This window comes from Mytilus edulis, chromosome 1 (genome assembly GCF_963676685.1).
Source record: "Mytilus edulis chromosome 1, xbMytEdul2.2, whole genome shotgun sequence".
Taxonomy (NCBI): domain Eukaryota; kingdom Metazoa; phylum Mollusca; class Bivalvia; order Mytilida; family Mytilidae; genus Mytilus; species Mytilus edulis.
In genome coordinates, this window is record NC_092344.1 from 113,072,089 (window position 1) to 113,094,081 (window position 21,993).

General features: G+C 31.7%; 1 protein-coding gene across 6 annotated transcripts in view; it reads left to right on the top strand.

Annotated features, from left to right (window-relative positions):
* Nucleotides 1-6,265: 6,265 nt before the first annotated feature.
* Nucleotides 6,266-21,993, top strand: part of LOC139500484 (adhesion G protein-coupled receptor L3-like) — a 66,898-nt gene continuing 51,170 nt past the window's right edge. For 2 of the 6 annotated variants that reach the window (XM_071289232.1, XM_071289269.1), the window contains exon 1: nucleotides 17,063-17,203. The gene's annotated coding sequence lies outside the window, so the exon portion shown is untranslated. The other 4 variants (XM_071289225.1, XM_071289263.1, XM_071289286.1 and 1 more) reach the window with 4 other exon arrangements.

Below are 21,993 nucleotides of genomic sequence, written 5' to 3' on the forward strand. Positions count from 1 at the left end.
AAAGTGAAACAAAAAAAATCATTTGATTGACTGATTCGATCCACAAAAAAAATATTCTTATGCAGGTAAAAAAGATGATAAACATTTATTTGCTATCTATAATATGAAATTAAATATACCTAGAATAATTAAACAGCACGAATTTGCTTAATCTATTTATATCTATATTTATATTTATGTTTACATCGCTTATATGGTCATCGTATGACTTAAGAGGTAATTTGATAATTAATTAGATGGCATATAGACTAAAATACACATGAAAGGAAGCTACCTATTATCATGCCCGTGCCTTGTAAATTGTTTGATTTAGACTTTTAATAGTTTTGATAAATGTTTTACATCGTTATAAATCAATTATGAGAATTTGATTAAAATCGGTGAACATGAATTTGACAGCTAGTGCCCCTACTCAAATTACTTCAATATAAAAGAATGCCATTATTTTTTTACTGAAAATTCAGAAATTATCGTGTCATATATTACTGTGATTTTTAGAGAGTGATAAAAAAATTCCAGATTATTTATTTGATCGAGAAAAATTTTATGGCATCTGAAGGTCACTGCATATATATGCTTGTTAGATTCAGGCAAGTTCAAGATTGATCTAGGATAGCACATTAAAGGATAATAGCATATACATGTACCAGAAATATTGGGCCATGCACACCAATCATAAACACTGACAAGGACAACAAAAAAAGCATTGCATGGCCCAACTTGGTACAGGCATAAAATGTGATAGGGTTGATCCTGTTTTACATGTACACAAACCTCCCCATTTGCCTATCTAGGCCATATTATGTAGTAGTGAAACATACGATAAAAAACCTACACAGTCTAGCTACCAACAGATCACTAACTAGGAGAAGAATAAATGATGACATATTGTTGGGAAGGCATGGTCTTGGCTTACTACTGTATGAAGCTAGCCTAGGTAGCATCTAGCATGTCAAGTGATTGTGTAAGAAGAGATTGAAACTAGTCAAATACTAAAACTAATTAGAAACAAAGTGACTAAAAAACAAAATTCACAACATAATTTTAATTTGTAAGATCATCATCCGATGACGATTAACAGCAAAGGGTAAACAGTCAACATCAGAATAGAAATTAGATCTGTATCTATAATGGGGAAACTTTATAGCTCCCAATAACCATATGTTGTTAAGGTCAAGGAACAGTAAATAGGCAATGTCGCAGATTTTTCTAAAATTTTGCATACAACCATGACTTGTTGAAATGCATTTTTTTTTTTTTTATCTGAAATATTACAGATTGATTTTTTTTCAATATGAGTGAATAATTGAATAGATAGCATATAAAATTGGAGAAAAATCTTCTAAAATGTTAATCTCTAAATCTACTCCATAGATTTTTTTCTTAAAGAACTATATTGTGTTGACAAATACATTTCTGTTTTATTGATTTGAAATAATGATATGGTCACCAACTTCCTTTTTTGTCTATTAATCAATTTGTTACCTTGTTGGTAGTAAAAAACCTCAAAAATCAACATTTTATGGACTGTAACAAATGACGTTACAATTTTTTCGACGCTTTGAGGCCTTTTTTCACCAGGAACACGACTGTGAATGATGTATACCATAAAAACAAAGTCGGTAACCCTATCTTTATTTTGCACCATTCAAACGGAAATTTATGTATCAACAACATATAGTTTTTTAAGAAAAATCTATGAAGTAGATTTGATGATTTAAAGACAAATTCTCGAAGGGTTTTTGCCGCTTTTATGTGCTTTCTTTACAAATGTTCACCCATTTTGAAAGAATTAAATCAGTAAAAATTCAAATGATAAATGAGATAAATGCATTATTTTTACAATTTTCGGTTGTAGTTCAAAGAGCCAAAGTTTTACGTAAATCAGTGACATTTACTGTATCTTGACCTTAAGGAATAAGTATTTTGTTTAATCCTGTCCAAAATGTTTTGAAGTAAACTGTAGCTGAAGTTTTACATTTCGTTAATTTCTATAATTAAAATTCAGGATATTCGGAAATATTTTTTGATGCTCATACCACATCTAAGCTCACTGTTTTGAATGCAGGAAACATACTTTGTCTTGATCCAATTTAAAGAATCAAAGAATAAAAATGCAAATAAACAACAAAAGAAACATTTAAATATTTGAAAATTGAAGAAAGAAAGGTCTAGTACATAGCAGGGTATTATCAGCTATCATTGGTAAACGTTGTCAAGCTAAATTTGCCACTTAATGTTGCCAATCAAATGATCCTTATTTACCAATTCATTTAATTATAGACCAATAAAGGAACCCTGTGGTACTCCTTTAAAGTCTTCTATCACACAACTTTTTTCCTTTCAGCAAGCCAATGAATTCATGACCTATCTAACCTCAAATGTGGGGCAGTTCATTACATATATATGTTACAGTGAATTTGTATAATCAGTGATTATGTAGAATCCCTGATTTTTCAGGGATTATGTAGAATCACTAAAATCATTAGTGATTATACAGATTCCCTGAAAATTACCAGTGATTTCACATAATCACTGATAATTTTAATTAGTATTCTACAAATTCCCTAATTATGATTTCAGTGATTATCAATAATTAAAAGCTCCAAAGATGATGAAACAAATTATCATAGACAAATTATCATTTTTTTCTTATTCCTTGAAAGTTTAAGTAAACATGGAGTTTTCCTTCCTGATCTACTATTTGATTCTTAAGTGATGAGTTTTTTCCTTTATATTTTGTCCAAGTGTTGAACCTCATTATGCTGCTAACAAATAAGCTTGGCACAGGCACAGGTGTTGCTTGGGTTGAAGAAAAACGTATGCTCAAAAGTTAATGCAAATTGCAGAGGAAAAACAACATATATCTCAAACCAATTCCACAAGTGGTTCCAGGAAAGGGAGATCCTTGCCATATAGCAATGGACTCCTGCTCGGATCTTTAATACAAGACATCAGTTTGACGTTGCTGATTTCCCTTCATTGGTACCTTCAGATGTTTGTGCTGAAAACTCTATTTCTCTGAGACGTGCCGTAAAATATGATTGGACATGGAGGACAAGGTTTTTTAAATGTTGATATTGTGGTAAAAACAAATATGAATTTAATAGATATACATGTAAAAAGACAGGACAAATGTGTAATAGTCGATGCCATCCAAATCTAGTTTGTAAATAAAATGTTTATTTTTAAAATATTGTGCATAAAATTAACATTTATCAAAAAGATTGTACGCGTAAAAATAGTTTTGATGACAATTTCAGTTTAATCCATATCTCAACGTAAAAACAATTGCTAAAACAATACGATAAAAAAAATAATCATTATGCCATTTAATCATGTTAATATTTTAATACTAACTTCATCAACCCACCCTTGTGGGCTCGCTTGATATTATTAATACTGATACAGTAAATATCAAAAAGGGCTCGCTTGATATTATTGCTGATAAAGTCAGCTAGTATTAAAAACAAAACATCAATTATTCAATATATATTTTGCTTATCATTTAATTATATTGTGCTTATCATTTAATTATATTGTGCTTATCATTTAATTATATTGTGTTTATCATTTAAATATTTTTGTGTCTTTCATATTAATATATTACCGGTATGCCTAACGTTATACAATATTAAGGGTATTAGTCTGATATGATCCAGTCCATGAGAAAAGGTACACAAACGAAAATTTTACGAAATTCTAAAAAGTGTGCATAATTATTGGTAGTAGACTTGTGATTTATAAAACACATTTACTTTTCCTCATATCCTTAAGCTGTGAGCTACACACACCTGCAAGTGTTGAGATAGATATAGGAAGATGTGGTGTGAGTGCCAATGAGACAACTCTCCATACAAATAACAATTTAAAAAGTAAACCATTATAGGTTAAAGTACGGCCTTCAACACGGAGCCTTGGCTCACACAGACCCCCCTTTAGTTTTATCAAGATTTTTAATGACTTATTTCATATATTTCAATCATTTTCAAAGTACAGTTTAAATGGCTTGATTTGCCAATGTTAACCCCGGTAGCAGTGGGGATAAGGCTCTCACTAACGATGCAGGTATCAATGCAATCAGACCGGGCAATGGTACGAGTCCGGTGCAACGACGGTTGATTTATATAATGTTAAATAACTTAGCTTAACTTAACTTCGGTTGATTTATATAATATTAAATAACTTGACTTAAGTTAAGTTAAATTTCAATTTCTAAAACACAAGAGGTCATAGTTTTTGTATTCTCCCTCATGTTTTAATATTGTCTTACTTTCCTTAAACCGGTAAAACTGAAGAAAATTATTGACTTTTGTCTCTCTAGTGACTCTAGTGTCATAAAATGTTAAGTTTCTGGTCGGTATAGCAATAGTCTGGGGAACAAATGATTTCACACTTGCTCAAATACCAAAACATTCAGATATTTCTACGCCTTTTGCTGTTTTAATTGACAAATTTGGGATAGAATTGACAATCTTATGAATGTTTACATTAATGTAATATATATATATATTTTAAATAATATAAAACATACAGGAACAAATTTACTGTCAAATTTTAGAAAGACACCTTATTATTACTAAACAAACAACCCAATAATTAACAAAAATAAAAAAAAATTAAAAGTTGGATAAATGGGAAGACACCGTTATATATCTTAGTATCATTTCAGTTATTCTGTATAATCCCTGACGTTTTTTCTAGTGATTATACATAATCCCTGAAAATTATAGTGATTATATATAATCCCTAACTAACCAGTGATTATACATAATCCCTGAAAATTTTAGGCCCTAAAATTTTCAGGGATTATGTAATCCCTGATTATACAAATTCACTGTAACATATATAGATATTGGATATGTGCCAATGACACAGAAAAAAAACATGGAAAAAAAAAGAAAAAGGTTGACACCAAGCTTGTCTTCAGCAATATATATATAGTCAAGTATCTGTTCCACAAGTCTAGCCCTTAGTGTTGATAAAAAGATATGTGAATATTTCAAGATACTTCAAAATATCTGCCATCAACACCAACTTTTTAGAAGGACTATCAATACTAAGATGTGATACTTGTAACACCTTTTTATGCCCCACCTACAATAGTAGAGGGGCATTATGTTTTCTGGTCTGTGGCTCCGTTCGTCCGTCCGTCAAGTTAAAGTTTTTGGTCAAGGTAGTTTTTGATGAAGTTGAAGTCCAATCTACTTGAAACTTAGTACACTTGTTAATTATGATATGATCTTTCTAATTTTAAAGCCAAATTAGACTTTTGACCCCAATTTCACGGTCCAATAAACATAGAAAATGAAAGTGGAAGTTTCAGGTTAAAGTTTTTGGTCATGGTAGTTTTTGATGTAGTTGAAGTCCAAACAACTTGAAACTTAGTACACATATTCCCTATGGTATGATCTTTCTAATTTTAATGCCAAATTAGATTTTATACCCAATTTTACGGTCCATTAAACATGAAAAATGATAGTGCGAGTGGGGCATCCGTGTACTTAGGACACATTCTTGTTACCTATACTTTCAAAATATTAAAAATCAATCATAGTCAGTGATTTTAGAAGAAGGGGCATTTCCGTGTATGCACTCTTGTTCATTTTAAAGTTTGAACAAGAGTGCATACATTGAAATGCCCCTTTTTCCATGTTTTTATTTTCTGTGTTACAAGTATCACATAAACTTAACATTATCAATGATCCCTAAAAATGAGGTCAAGGTCAGATATACACTGACAGACAGACATGCACTATCATTCCATTCATCAAATATAGTACAGTAACACATTGCTAATAATATCCATGAAATAGACAAAACCATGAAAAATTAATACAGACCAATGAACTTAGTATAAAAATGAGGTCATGGTCACTGAGCATATGATACATACCAGACATGTAGACCTTACAATATTTCCCTACACGTAACAAAAAAAAAAATGGTTGACCTATCGCTTAATATGAACAATAAACAATGAATCTAAAGCTTAAATAAATCCTGGCAGACAGACATGTACACATTTTATAATCATTCCGACACCAAATATAGTTGACCTATTGTAGTATCTGAAAAGAGGACCAAACTATTGACAAATGAACAAAATATGTTGCTGAACATTAAATGTAGATTACATATAAATACAATAAACTGTAAACAGCTATCATGATCATTTTATCACAAAAATGTGAAAAACCGAAAAAAAGTATTGCCGGAATTCCTCACGGCGTCTTCTCCGGGTTTGTACAGCATTTATTAAGTTCCCGCGAAAATTGCGCAGGTAAGTTGAAGTAAGGTAAACACTAAAACATGATGTTGTAGTTTAAAATCATTTCAATCGAGATACAAGATGTGTTTTCATGATAAACTCCTTTCTTTTCAATTATGTCACATGTATATTATGAAATATTGAGAACGACACCCGTTTTCTGTCGCATGAACAGCCACAGGAGTTTGAAATCCTTTCAATAAGGGGGTAAAAATATACCAAAGGTGTGATGTTAAAACCCTCCCCAAGAAGGGGGAGGGCCCTTTACCATTGCATTGTATGAAACATTACAATATGTCTGCTGTAATGTTTTTAATGAACAGTTGTATTATGGGAATGAATCAAACAACATCTCCATATTAATAATAATTAAGGTTGGTTTAATCAAGATGCTGTTTAAAATGGTTTGACAATGTCTTGAGATAAATAGTAAAATCGTTTATGTATCTGTTCACTATTTGACAGATCATCACAAGGCCGTAGCTAGGCATCTTATGTTAGTGAGGCAAAATAATTGAGCCGAGCGAAGCGATGCGAATTTTTTTTTTAGAGGGTATGAAATGAATGGTGCAAAATCCTGCATTCTAGGCATTTTTAGAGAGTTTGATAATGTTTTGAATTTGGACACTTTTTATATATTTTTTTTTATATTTTAAGACTTTTACTAACACCAAATTTTTAACAACTTTATTTAAATTTATATGTAAGATAATCATCCAAATATCACTGATTTGAGTCTGCTGCCAGAACATAGAACAAACATCGATTCAGTAGAGTTTGCCAAATTTTTCTATGGCCGGTTCAGTCAACTCGTTTCAGAATCATAATTTGGTCTGCTGATATCCTTATCGCGATGAACATGGCAAGCCCACACAATCTCTCGCCACTCATGCATGCTCTTTTCCAAGTTTTCAGTCGTTTCAGGGCAGTTTGTGTTTCTAAAGGAAGCACATTATCATCAACACAATGATCAATGTCTTCTTCCAATTCCTTCTCCATCAGCAATTAGGTAGCAGCATCGGTAGTAACAGTTTTGTTTGCAAAAGGGAATTAAGCTTTCCTGTAAGCACCATCATACAGTTGCAGTTACAAAATATTAAACTCGCTTTTATGCTGACAAAGAGTAGACAAACTAGGGATAGAATGAGATAAGATAAATGTATATGATTCTATCTATAGAGTATATATGATATGGGTACAGGGGAATTGGAATGGAGTTTTTGACGTTTACATGTAGGTCTATAATTTCAAATTATTCCTGGAAATAGTTGGTGGTATTTTAGTTCCAGATTCTATAAATTTAGGGGTTAGAGGTATGGGGTGTCCGATTCCGAAACCCAGAATATAAAGAAATTAAATTCCGTAGTCCCGAATAAGTAAAGACAAAATCCTGTGTTAAAGGTTCTACCATTCCTCAATAATATCAAATTGGAATATGGGATATTCTTTCAATTTTTAAGGTTTTTAAGGACTGCCCCCTTGCGATGACTTGATTTGTCAAAAGTTGGTTAAACGAAGAAATGAATACGCAGACAGAACTTCCCCCTTCCGAATACCAGTACTTGATTTGTCAGTCTACTTATCGTTTTTGGATTGTTCTAATGAAGTTATATACAATACTCAGACTCTGTTCACAAAAAACTAGTTTACTAGAATTATTCCTTCTTTACCTTCAGTGTCGCTTTTCCTTTTCTGCAAGAGCCTGTTTTTAACTAGAGATCCATGATGATTATCATTACTAGGTTAATGTTATCGAGAAACATCACCCGTTGAGATGCTGAGTTATATCCAGGAAGAATAGTTTAAAAGGAATGATGACAAGTTATATAGAAATTAAGGTTGAGACAGAACAACAAATGACTATTATATTGATATGTATAAAAAAAATAATCAGTGTCGAAATTTTAGTTAGACAATTGCCTCACTTGCCTCAAGGGTAGCTACGGCCTTGTCATCAGATAAAACACATTAAAATAACATGTTCATTTATGAAGCAGAACCCAATAGGATTTGTGATTTTCAATCTTTATTTTTCCATTTCACCTGTTCTTATACACCTTATCGCTATTTATTCCATCCCGGATAAGTTCTAAAATTACACAACTTTTTCATCCAGTTGAAGCTATCTGGGACCCTGTTTAAACAATTCACCATGCATGATACTTTTTAATGAGACCTGTTTAAACTACCGTAAATGCTTCAAACAAAATATTTTTTTACTTTAATTTTAATTTCGAAAAAAGTGGATCATATTCTATCAAAGTTTCTTGATGATCACTTTCTAAAGTTTTTCCTCCCTCATCTCACTTCTGATGACCTCTATTTTCGGCGGCATGACCCAAACAGGAAGTTGTATAAATGACTGTTTTTCACTGATTGGACTAAATAGCGATAAGGTGTATTTGAACCTCCCCTAAACTTCAACAATGGTGTAACTGAACAAAATAAGAACAAACTGTAAAAATCAGTTGGAAATGGCTATACTGATCAGCACAGCATGAAACATAAAAAATTTTTTTTTACCTAAAGACAAAACGGCACCAAGTACAAATCTTAAGAGTACTCACAGTTGCTGAAACCTTTTTCAAAGCCAATAACAGCTAATAAATAAACCATGTTTGCCCAGCCTAAAGTGTCATTCAGCAAACAGCCAATTGATTAAATTAAGTGTAAAGACGTCAGAACAGTCTCAGAAAAGCATTTCCTTGTGTAATGCTAAAATATAAGTACATTATAAGTCTCAGCATCACCAACAAACGCTTGATTAGTTTATTCTTAATGTATTATCCTGTGTGGTTATACACTTGTAAAAGCACATTTCCCTGTGATGACTGAACTTCTGGCTGTTTACTATTACCTTTATGTTTCAAAAGTGTTCAATAATTTACTGTCACAATACTTTGTGTGTCTTTCAAATTTTTATTTACTTTAATAAAAGTAAAGGGGTATATAAGGACAATAAAACAGCAACCCAATAAAGTAAAACTTAAAAACTGTTTATTTAAATTTGGATGTTCTTGCAATAGTCATATCTTAAAGATTGCATTAAAATTCTGTGCAACTTTAACAATTATATTTTTAGTGAATATTTTTAGTGAAAATTTATAGTGAATTCTGCCTACCAACCATGAGAAAAAGTTACCTAGAAATGAATGCTAAGTTTTATAGATTTCAACTTGTTTGATTAATAATCGAAAATGTATTTTTTTTTATTATCTCCCTTTAGTCATTGATCTGGATTATATATTTTACAAAGATTAAACAAACGATGTCAGATTAATTGAATTAAACAGAACCTTTTGTTGACCTTTTGATAATTGTACATTTACATTAATAGTTTCGATTGTTTGTATAAGGAGGGCTAATGATTAGAGTGTCACATCCACTGTGAACTGGCCAGCTGTTTCCTGTATTATGATATTAGATATAAAAACATGAGTATTGATTAATTGTCTACCTTGTGTAGATTTGATTGTAATCCAGTTATCAAGGTATGGGTTACTATTAGCTTTGTATTCAAATGGACAACAGCTCCATATGTCTCCATATTTGAATACATGAAAGGTTTATAAATTTTCATATCATAAACTCTCATTTTGTGATCAGATCTATATTCATACAAATTTTTTTATAGATATGTAAAGTAAAATCTCAAAGCAGTTCAACAGCAAACAACAGAGTTTTTCATTTATTGGAGATAAAAAAATGTAAGCATCTTATTTTAAGTTTATATTTGTAAGGTACTAGTAGTTGGTCAGGTGATATATTCCGAATTACTTGCTCCCATGTTATGACAGAATCAAAATAATTAAGGAACACTCAACCAAAAAATATGCATTCAGTGCACAAAAGTCCAGAATGGCATCTCTCCTCACAAGAGTATTTTGAATGGGCAGACAGAATTGTTACACTGTTACTTTCGAGCATTTGTTGGTACAAGGGATTAATGTATAAACAAAACTTGAAACAGGCTATTATTTGAACTTGGATTTATTTTTGATTATGGAATTTGCATATTTATTTCTTGTGCTTGAAATTTTTTAATAAATTCCATGTTTATTCTGTTTAGTAACTTTAATGTTCTGTGTGCACAACACTTTCTATTACAAAGAAGATAGTACATTTCCAATAGAATGTACTGTGCTGGCACAACACTATCTATTCAAAATACATAGTATGGAAAGTGTTATGAAGTGCTCAAAACATTATGATACTAATAAACATGGAACATCAAGAATATGGCTGATATAACAAAACAAAAAAAGAGTTTAGTAATACACCTTATCGCTATTTGTCCGCCATTACTGGATATCACACAGGTTCCCGTAAAATTTTGACGTCATAAAGCAAAATATCTGACGCCACAATGGAAAAGTGATTGTTGTTGACGTCAAAAGTTCAAGCGGATGGGTCAGCCGGGATTAGCGATAAGGTGTATACTGACTCTGCTTCCGTAGAACATCTAGTTCATGTCCTTGAATCAATTAAACATTCTAGGTGATGCTGCTAGTTCCAAAGTACTTTATTAATGACCTTTAATGCACCTTTTTTATTGGTCGATGTTCTTGTCCAGCTGTCATTAGATGAAAGACTTTACACTTAAAAGTCCTTGTATGGTAGATAGACAACCTAACAATTACAACGGATGATTGTAATCAGATTATATAGTACATGGTATCATTTGGCAGCATATCTGATTTAACCCACCAGTTAACAGCATGGTATCATTTGGCAGCATATCTGATTTGAACCCACCAGTTATCAATTCATTTACAAATTATATCAAAGTTTATTATATAAGTTATATAAGTAAGTCTTTAGGAGGTTCAATACTCAGTTTCAAAATTATAAGCTTTTCATAACACTAGTTAAGGAGGCTATCGAGGGTATAACAATTTTGGAAAAAAATTAAACAGTTATTTTTCATTACAAATTTTATTTATTACCTTTATTAGATGTTACTTTATCATATAGTACAAAAATCATTCAAAAATATCAATTTATGTTGGCCCCAGATGACTTAAAATGTATATAGCATTGAAAACGCTCCAAATTATCTCCCTCTGGTGCAAAATTGCTATTTTGTGGCATTAAAATTGAAATATCTTTTTTAACTCATCGGTGACCTATATTTTTTATTATCATTTTCAAATAAGCTGTACTTAAACTCAACTTTTGTAAAATTTGAGCGATTTCTGTAATTAAGTTCTTTTTTAATTTCGATATTACGGTACCTTTTTTTTCTCCTATTCAACAGAAAAAAAAGTAACTTTACAAAAATGTATGCTTCTTTCGAAGGCAGATTGTGAGATAAATAAATGGTGACCCCATCTTTTTATTTTATTTTTCTATTAAGTATAAGATAAAGTTCAATTGTAGAAAAATATAGCGAAATCCTATATAAAAATAAAATTTTGACTTAGACCCGCGAGCCACCTTAAAGGAACCAAGAGAGCAAAAAAAAAAATATAGGTCAATGTGCTTTTTATGTCCCACCTACGATAATAGAGAGGCATTATGTTTTCTGGTCTGTGCCACCGTTCGTCCGTCTGTGCGTCCGTTCGTCAGTCTGTGCGTTCGTTCGTCCGTCTGTGCGTCCGTTCGCTTCAGGTTAAAGTTTTTGGTCAAGGTAGTTTTTGAAGAAGTTGAAGTCTAATCAACTTGAAACTTAGTACACATTTTCCCTATGATATGATCTTTCTAATTTTAAATCCAAATTAAAGTTTTAACCCCAATTTCACGGTCCACTGAACATAGAAAATGATAGTGCCAGTGGGGCATCAGTGTACTTGGGACACATTCTTGTTCATATGAGACTTCAGTAGCTATAAAAGGTCCTTTAGCAAAATTTAAGCAGATTCTTGATTTTGTTTCTTTTGATTTAAGACCCAAATAATACCAATGCAAATATAAGGTAAAAGACATGGTCAAACTTTTCCTGCCATATTTTTTAAATCGAATATCTTGAAAAGGAGCTCCATGACCTATCAATATTTTGAGTTTATTTTGATCCATAACAAATGCTCTTTCAGCTTATAGTATCAATTTTAAATTCTTGGTTTATTTTATTTCAATGAAGTACATCCTTAAATGTGGATAATTTTATTTCATATAATGAAGGCTCATCATCATTATGTGGCTGATAAGTACCGATTATCAGGTTGTCTGCATGTTGATATCGTAAAATATCAGCTGCAAGACATAATATGAAGCTTTTTGTCGAGTAAGCGCATCGAACGAGATCAAAAAGCCTTCATATTATGTCGAGCAGCTGATATTTTACAATATTAATATGCTGATAACCTGATAATCGATTTATGTGGCTGTATTTGCGTCTTTTGGAAGTATTGTCTTAGTTTCACCAGCAACCGGAAGTTGACTTGATAAGTTCGGGTCAAACTTATCAACGTCGGTTCAAACATTATGACGTCGCTGATATGTCCGGGTCAAAGTTATTAAGGCCAGGTCAACGTATTTGACGTCACAAAGCCGTGATATGGAGTTTTATTAAGAGCTGAGCAGATTGATATAGACAGTTGGACGACCGATAATAAGTTTTGTTAGGCAGTGTTGTGTTGATAATTTTCAACCATTTTACAAGTTAAGTTTTGGATATGATTGTGGCTTCATATACCAGTAATCCTTTCTTGCTAAATAAGATGTGCAGTGTTTAGTATATTGCAATCTAGACAGAACATTACTATAAAACTATGTTATTATACCCCACGCAACGAAGTTGCGGAGGGTATAATGTTTTTGACCCGTCCGTTAGTCCGTCCGTCCGTCAGTCCCGTTTCTTGTCATCGCAACTCCTCTCAAACCACACAACAGAATTTTACGAAACCTTTTCAGATAATAAGGACATATTATGTAGTTAACTTGTGCATATCGACGGGAAATTGCAATTCAATTTTTTTTCTAGGAGTTACGCCCCTTTGAACTTATTTACTTCAATGTACTACTGCAACAGTTTGTCATCGCAACTCCTCTGAAACTACACAACAGAATTTCATGAAATTTTGTAGATAATAAGGACATACTATGTAGATGTGTATATTGACAGGAAATTATTATTCAGTATTTTTATGCCCCACCTACGATAGTAGAGGGGCATTATGTTTTCTGGTCTGTGCGTCCGTCCATCCGTTCGTCCGTCCGTCTGTCTGTCTGTCCCGCTCCAGGTTAAAGTTTTTGGTCAAGGTAGTTTTTGATGAAGTTGAAGTCCAATCGACTTCAAACTTAGTACACATGTTCCCTATGATATGATCGTTCTAATTTTAATGCCAAATTAGAGTTTTTACCCCAATTTCACGGTCCATTGAACATGGAAAATGATAGTGCGAGTGGGGCATTCGTGTACTGAGGACACATTCTTGTTTCTTATACAATTTTTTTTTCTTATACTTATTTAATTTCTCCAATGACAATGTGATGACGTGGGGTTTGTGAGCGTGCTCACTAAGGTTCTTTAATTTTATACACAGTATTGACATGTTGAATAGACACTTGTCTCATATTGAAAACTTCTAGATGCCTTTTGATCATCTGTGTTGTTAGGATGCTGTCTCATTCCTTTATTCGTGTTTAACAACACATAGAAAAGTCTCATGATGGTGCAGAGTTGATTTTTTCAATGGTGGCCTAGTGGTGTAAGAAGTTAAACTATGTAGGTTTTGAATTTGATTCTGTACCGAAGGTTTGGTTGTTCTCTTAGGGCACTCAGTGTTCCTTCGCCATAAAAAAAATCATTGCTACAAAATAGCACAACAGTGCTTAAAGTGGTGTTAAACACCTATCAATCAATAGAGGGAAATTGCATCAAAGATACTGTAAGGAGATCCTAATTCTTTGTTCTCTTATACTTTAGAGTGGAATGTTTTTTAAACTCTTTAACAAGTATGGCAGAGTAGAATTAGAATAGCATGTTTCTTTGTATTTCTATTGAACATTAGCTAGTCTAAATATGGACTGGAAAAAAGAACATTTATTACATTCAATTGTAATGTTATACAAATGATTATTATAAAAGAACCAAAATCTTTTGTTGCATCCCAGTCTGTATTGTCTTTTAAATGAACACAGATGAATCTATGTTATTTTGAGATCTGGCCATTTTGATAAAAAAGTTCTTTGTTATTCTTTAATATTTTATTTAAATCAAGTAAAAATTGAATTGTTTTTAAAGTCAACATTGGTGTATTGATTAAATTTATACTAGAATATGAAAGATAATAATGCTGCTTAAATTTGTTGTTAATTCTAATTTGGCATTATTGATATTCCTATAAAGTTTTGAATGAGTTATTAAGATAAATTTGGAATTGTACATTAAAATATAAAAACTTCCTCATCATTATAGATTAAACGGTAAATCATCAGATGAGGCTTCAATTTCAAAGCGTCCATTAAAAATTCAAAATACAAGTATTAATTCTGTATCAAGTTTCAGGAATTCATATTTCATTATTGGCAGGTAATTTTAATGTGACTTTTCATGTTAATTGTTTACAAATATTGATACAACATGAAGTCTAATTAGGGTGATTTTAAACTATTAGTTTCATTGAAAAAGCATTGTATAGATGAGCATGAGCTGATGAATCATTCTTATTTAAAAACCATTATCTAACCTATTGTAAATCTCAATATTCTGCCTTTCCATTGCTTTCAGAATTGTTTACAAATTATTTCTTTTTTTTCAGAATACGAAGAACAAAGATGAAGTTTCTGTGTTAAAAAGCTTAGATCTACATCCTCTCTAAATTGTTAAATTGTATCTGATCAAAAGGTTTTCTGGTAGGTTCTGAATCATATGACCTCAGAACATGCACAAGCAACCTAAAATTTTCTCTGAAAAAAATATTACAAGGAGTAAATAAAACTCAAGACACTCCAAATTTTTTTTTTTAAATTCGTGTAAACCCTACAAATACTAAGGGATAAACATGGATGCTGTGTAAGGGTCATTAGTTTCTGTTCTGTTAGTGACGCCTGCTGTTTTGTTGATGTTAGAATGATTTGATGAGCAAATTCACCTATTAAAGCTGCGTTGCACCTTGGACCAATATGCCTCAGAGTGCATTTGTTTCTAACCCGAAATTTTGTCATCGATGACTATCGGTTAGTAAACGTTAGGCTGCTAGAAACAAATACATCGTTTAATACACTTTATAGACCCGATGTAGTCAGACAGAAATAGATTACACTCACGCACTGTAAACAAACAGGTAAAAGTGTGGGAAATAAATAACCAGGACTTTGCGAAAACAACACCGCTCGTAATTATTTAAACGACAGATGCAGAAACAAATTTATCGTTTACACGTCCCAACGATAAACAATCAACGACTACGCGACTATGTTGCGCGTACATCGTTTATGTGAACGATGTCGACATTGACCAAAAAATGTAAGAAACAAATGGACTAAACGACTAAGCGCGTAATCGTTTACATCGTTTAGGTTAGAAACAAATGTGCTCTAAGTCCTAGGTAACGCTGACCATTTCTGTCAGTTAACAATGTTTAAAACACATTCAATATTGTAAGTTATTATGAGGTTATAGAAAGACAAAATATGAGCAATTCACTTCTGAAGAGTAAAGCAACATCTTCATGTTTATATCTATAACAATAAATGAAGAAAAATATTGTAAAGAGTAACCAATGACAACCAATGGATTACAAGGTCCTAAATTGGGACATGTAATGAAGAATGTGGAGAGGTGAAACATTTTGGTGAACTTTGAACCCTCCCTTAACCTAGGACATTAGTGTTACAACACAAAATAAGAGCAAACTGTAAACTCATTTGAAAGGGCTTTGCTTACCAGATCTGTTTCAGTACATACATTTTGATAAGAGTATTCATAGTAGATGGAAGGTACTTCAAAGTCCGGATGAAGGACCACAAGTATTGATAACTGGATAGCAATATAATTATAATTAATGATGATCGCACAATAAGACAATTTTAAAAGATCTGACTACAAGAAGAAAATGTGATATTTTCAGATTGAATTTATTCATAGACCAATAAGTTTGTATGGGTCATTTCTTAAATTATGAGCTCTATAAACAACATCACCTTTAGAATTAGGATCTGATTTTCCATTAAAATCAGATTGGTGCAGGTACAGCCAAACTTTCAAGCCAACTTATATGTATGAAAGAATATAGGGGATGTTTTAAGTTAATTGTGGTAATGAAACCCCTAACTTATCAGTCAATTTTAGCATGAAACAGTTTGTAAATTAAATAAACAGTTGAACACCAAATTCCTAATTGACAAATGATATGAATTATGAGAGACTACATTTGTATACTCAAGACTCCTGGTATTTTAAAATTTCATTTGTTCTATTTTTTGTAAGCAGTCAGTTTATCTTTAGAAAAAGATTATTTATAATTGGTTGTCAAACATGATTAAAATGTCTGTTTTATGAATTTATTAGCCTTGATACTTTTGTTTGATGACAAAAAAGCACACCTTAATGTACCAATGATATTTTATGTATTTACTGTCTGAAATATTTACATAGTTTCTACCCATCATGGGTAAATATTTTGTGTATTGAACCATATCATTTTGACTGCATGCATTATTAATTTACGCATTTATGTTTCAGGTAAACAATTGGACAGGTGAACTTTCACAGACTACAACTTAAGAAGTTATCCTTCAACAATAACACAGGAAAATTAATCTTTATTGATGAATGACATGAAGTGACTGACCATTGGCTAAGGATTAGGAAATCAAGGTACGTGATAATTGTTACCTGTGGGTTTTATTGATAGAATTTCGATAGGTGATTCATTACAGGTAAATTTAACAGGAACACCTACACCTAACTATGAATGTAAAGAAAACAGTTGTGTTGTGAAATTTACGACTATAATTTTGGATATAATTATTAACTGAAATAGTTGGGTAAGTGTTTATATATTTTTGTACAATGAATAATGAATTCTAATTAAGGTCAAGTGTACACAAAGTAAATAAACTCTGAAACTTTTTAAGGTGAGAAACAGCAATGTCATGGTTACTTTTTTCTTCAATGACATTGAGAAGTTCAGAAAATAGTAAAAAATGGTATTTATCAACACTAAATATTGTTGAATTTAAAAAAGGGTCTTATTCACAAATTATTCCATCATTATTATTAAAAAACATCAAGTGGAGGAAGTAAAATTCATAAAATCAAATTACTTTTATGCTAATAATGCTATAAAGGACAGATTTTACTGTATGATCCTGTATGGTAAAAGATCAATTATTAAGAATATATTATAACTATAAAAATAACTTTTATAGGATTAACCATATGTTGCCTGAAAATTACATTTTTGAGTTTGTACATCTATCTGATTAAATTTTTACTAGTAACAGTAGCATGTCAAATAAAAATTTGTTTTTTGAGCAGATAGAATTTATCTTTTTTTTCAATGAAATGAGGATTCTGAATAATTGTGATTTTACTGAACTTTTCAAACAAAAAATTGAAAGGTCAGTTTTGTAATACATTTGTAACTTTATTTAATAGTCACTGCTTAAGAATCTTCTTGTTTCTTCTTATCAGATTTTCAGTGTCTGACTCCAAATCTAGCTTATAGTACATGAAATACTGTACTAATTCAACATAAAAAGGGAGAGAATAGAGCAAAGAGGTTGTTTAAAAAGGGAGGACCTTATTCAGTCTATAGCTTAAAAAAATATCGATAATCATAATCGCCAAGGAAGAAAGCTTTCTGAATTATTTCATATGTCTGATTAATATGCCAACCAGTGTTTCCCTTACCCTACCAATACAAAGCTTTAAACAAATACTATACACAGACTGTATTGACAAAAGATAAAGTAAGATTGAGAGCATGTTGTAAGGTTGAAGGTCAGGTCACAATTTATGTAAAGTAGATTTGTCATTGTATATTTTTGGAACTGATTAGAGTTTTCTATGTCATCATGTACCATAACTGCAGCTGTCCAATATGTTCAATGTTTTTCATTTTACATTTGTTTAAAAAAATCTTTAAAAAACTAAGCAAACAATATTTTTGAGTCTCTTGGAAGCCATTATAGGTGATAGTTGCACACAAAGCTTAAGTTGTGACATTTACACTGGAGTATATATCGGTAATGACCATTTTTCTTTGATTTCATTTTAAATTACTGGTACCTCGCTTATTCATCAAATAAACGGAATAGGACAGAAAGACTAAACACTGGTGCAAGAGTCCACATTTTTTTCTCAATTGAACTGTTGTACATAAAAAGAAGTTACAGGAATCATAAAAATATGACTCAGTACAACAGGCAATATCAACCACAAACACCTCTGAAAATAGACATTTGCAAAACATGCAAAGACAAATTATAACATGTTATACAGATATCTGGACTTAAAATTACAGGCTTAAATTATAGTAATGTTAAAGCAGGTTTAAGAGTTCACAAACCTCTACATTTCCTGTCTTTACCATATATGTCATATAAACTAAAACACAATAAAAAAAAACATGCACAGTGCAACTTCCAACAGAATTACCACTAACTTAAACATGAAAATAAATAACATGCACAGTGCAACTACTAACAGAATCAGCACTAACTTGAACATAGAAATATAAAAACTGACATACACGTCAAAAAAGGAGGAAGAAGTCATTTAGACACAAGAAGACAGCATTAAATTTGATAGCATTTCTTTCATGCATGTATTAGGACATTTGTAATTTTTTTTAAATAATAAAACATCTTAAAAGAGAAGCTCATTTCTTAATATTCATGGTAAGATCTGAAAGAGGCAGTTTTTGCTGTGTTTCCTTAAATGCATTAAGTTGAAAGTCCAAAAACAAATATTGAAGACATTTTCCAAAACATAAATACTGATTTTTGACAGACTATGTGGTTAGAACAACTAGAGAATGCAATATCATAGATTTATCCTTTTAATATTGGCAATTTTTTAATTTTGATGAGAAAATTTGTCTATTAAATCAAAAATATTCTCCTTTTCATTGTTTTTCCTACTTTGATGTAGCATCCTGGTATTTACAGATTGGATGCAATATAGGACTGACCACATGGTATTAACAGATTGGATGCAATACAGGACTGACCACATTTTCATTGAATAAATAATAGTTAATTTGAGGTGATGATATATACTTTTGAATATTTGCTTAAAATTTAGGTAAAAAAATTACTTTGCCAAAATAACTATTGGGAATATGGAAACTTTTTGCCCTCTGATAACCACAAAGTTATTATATCAAGTTTTGAATAGTATATTGGTTTGTGGTCTTGTACATGGTTGTCATTCCCCATTTCCATTCTCAATTTTATCAATTTTATTGTCATGTTTTTGACTAAATATGGACTTTGATACTTAAAATTATCCTTAAACGAAAACCTTTATAATCTCAAAAGTGCAGAACACACCCCTCCAGACAGATTGATACATTAGACAATAAGAGTGCATGAGGTACACATATCTACCAAGGAGAGCAAGAAGTCAGTTAAAATGCATTATTATGTAAAAGTACCTTTTGCACTTTGTTATATGAATCAAATGTGGACAAATGACGGACGGTTTTAGAGTAATTTATCTGTACAAGGTTTGTGTCTCGTTCTGTGGTTGTGTGGGAATATTGACATTGATATTGATTGTGAATATATTTATTATAGGATTATAGGGATGGGGAATTAGCTGTTCACTTTAAATGATCAAATGTGTCGAGGTTGCACGGATATATATTGTCATTCTACCTACATAACTATGTGGCATCTTTTAGATTAGATGGTGTTTCATGAATTAAAGTTGACCTAGTTTTCCCTGTCATTGCTCTCGTTACATGTAAAAAACTTGAACTTTATAAATCTGATATGATGTAAAAGGAAAAATTATGTTATTTAGCAAGAAAAAAAGATTGACATACACAGCCATAGTATAACAAATTATAAATTCATATAAATCTGTCATAGAATATTGTTTTTTTGATTGGATAACTCATATGACATCAAATACAAATTTCCTCATTGAAAATAATGAAAAACAAATCACAATAAAAAAAAACCAGCAGCAACTGTCTATATTCTGCATAGTGAGCTGTTTTAAACACACATTTGATGTTTTTTACAACAGCATACAAAGTTGCTTATAGTTCAAATGACTGAAATGTAAAATTCTAATTTCTGCTAAAATTCCGTGTCATCAATGCATAAATGCAGTAAAAAAGATAAAAGTTTTGCTTAAAATACAAATTTAGAGTTTTAAAATTGGCCTTTAAGGAATATAAAAATGGTTTAAATTTGAAATACAAATCCATTTAGTGAATAAGCTGGCTGACAATTTGAGAGTTGATATTTAATTGGATTTTATTTTATGACTCCAGGGACTTAGAGATATAACCGAACGACTGAATCCACAACTTAACAGAAGTAACCATGACATTGACGAACGACGGATACAGCAAGTGATGACTTATTCATTGTTAAGTCTGTTATCTATTTTCTGTGGTTCATTGATAATGATTCATGTACTTTGTTTAGCTGGTTGCCTCTTGTTTAGGTGTTCCTCATGATTCAGTAAACTGTGACCTTTTGAGAACTCCTCTTTTTAAGAGGTGTTCTGGGTGATTATTTTATACCCTGTATTTGTAGCTCTCTTGTTTAGGTGTTCTCTGGTGTTCTTTTATACCCTGTACTGTAACTTATTTCTTAACATACTCCTGAAGTGTTGACAAACTGACATTTAATGTGACCTTCAGACATAGACATCCCTATAAGATTGAAACCGAGAATCTAGTAAGACCAAACATTATATCAGTGAGTTTGCTGCTGACAACAAGATTATTTAATTTCTATTTTTTATTAATAAAACATATAAATAATTTGGCCCTTGGGAGTCAAGTACTCAGCTAAGGGAAATTTAGCTCCAGGCCCTGTCGACGACACTTGGTGTAGATGGACCAAGCCCCATGGACATGGACACTCCGTCAACCAACCGGAACCAGATGAGTTCCTATAAGGGTATGAAGCGTTGCTCCATCTCATAGCAGGTGGCTACGATAAAGGGGGTTAGATTGACGGTGGAGAGAGAAATAAATGTAGATGTATTACATTTAATGACTTGGGGGAAATGAGAAATTAGACCAGTGGTCAATTTCGAAAGGGAGTTTTGAAATTGAAGAAAACCACTGGTTTGCTGAGACTGCTCCCATATACAGTGAGTAGTTGAAGTTGATTAAAGGGAGGTGGGTGGGTATTTTGTAACTTTATGACAACTTATGTTTGACTTTCCCTGTCAGCAGCAAAACTCAAAATGACCAACTACCTAGCATCCTTGTGAAATTTGAGAATGGAATGTATCACTCCTTGCCTTATAACCAAATAAGGAGTGATCATGTAGACTGTAGTCCAAGGGGATTATCAGTACCAAAACCTGTGCTACACCCATGCAGATTATGATGTCATTAAATAAACAGCGCTTATATTTACATAATATAAGCTTCTATTTATTTTATGACTCCAGGGACTTAGAGATATAACCGAACGACTGAATCCACAACTTAACAGAAGTAACCATGACATTGACGAACGACGGATACAGCAAGTGATGACTTATTCATTGTTAAGTCTGTTATCTATTTTCTGTGGTTCATTGATAATGATTCATGTACTTTGTTTAGCTGGTTGCCTCTTGTTTAGGTGTTCCTCAT